Source organism: Pyxicephalus adspersus, chromosome 5, assembly GCF_032062135.1.
Source record: "Pyxicephalus adspersus chromosome 5, UCB_Pads_2.0, whole genome shotgun sequence".
In the NCBI taxonomy this organism is placed as follows: domain Eukaryota; kingdom Metazoa; phylum Chordata; class Amphibia; order Anura; family Pyxicephalidae; genus Pyxicephalus; species Pyxicephalus adspersus.
The window spans coordinates 147,346,245-147,346,909 of NC_092862.1; the positions used below are offsets into that span (position 1 = coordinate 147,346,245).

The window sequence follows — 665 nt, forward strand, 5'->3', positions numbered from 1 at the left end:
GGGGGGTGTCTCGGGCCCGTTGTTGGTCGGGGGGTGTCTCGGGCCCGTTGTTGATCGGGGTGTAATATGGTGGTCGGGGGGTCTCTGGCCCGGTGTTGGTGTATTATGGTGGTCGGGGTGTATTATGGTGGTTGGGGGGGGTCTCTGGCCCAGTGTTGGTCGGGATGTGTTATGGTGGTCGGGGTGTCTCGGGCTCGGTGTTGGTCGGGGTGTATTATGGTGGTCGAGGGGTGTATTATGATGGTCAGGGGGTCTCTGGCCCGTTGTTGGTCGGGGTGTCTCGGGCCCGTTGTTGGTCGGGGTGTCTCGGGCCCGTTGTTGGTCGGGGTGTATTATGGTGGTCGAGGGGTGTATTTTGGTGGTCGGGGGGTCTCTGGCCCGGTGTTGGTCGGCGGGTCTCTGGCCCGGTGTTGGTCGGGGGGGTCTCTGGCCCGGTGTTGGTCGGGGGGGTCTCTGGCCCGGTGTTGGTCGGGGGGGTCTCTGGCCCGGTGTTGGTCGGGGTGTATTATGGTGGTCGGGGGGTCTCTGGCTCGTTGTTGGTCGGGGGGTCTCTGGCTCGTTGTTGGTCGGGGGGTCTCTGGCCCGGTGTTGGTCGGGGTGTATTATGGTGGTCGAGGGGTCTCTGGCCCGGTGTTGGTCGGGGTGTATTATGGTGGTCGAGGGGT

The 665-nt window shown here is 64.4% G+C and overlaps 1 protein-coding gene across 1 annotated transcript in view; it reads left to right on the forward strand.

Moving 5' to 3' along the window:
- Positions 1 to 665, forward strand: part of CDK5 (cyclin dependent kinase 5) — a 10,710-nt gene that overhangs the window by 8,574 nt on the left and 1,471 nt on the right. The gene's annotated exons all lie outside the window — the stretch shown is intronic.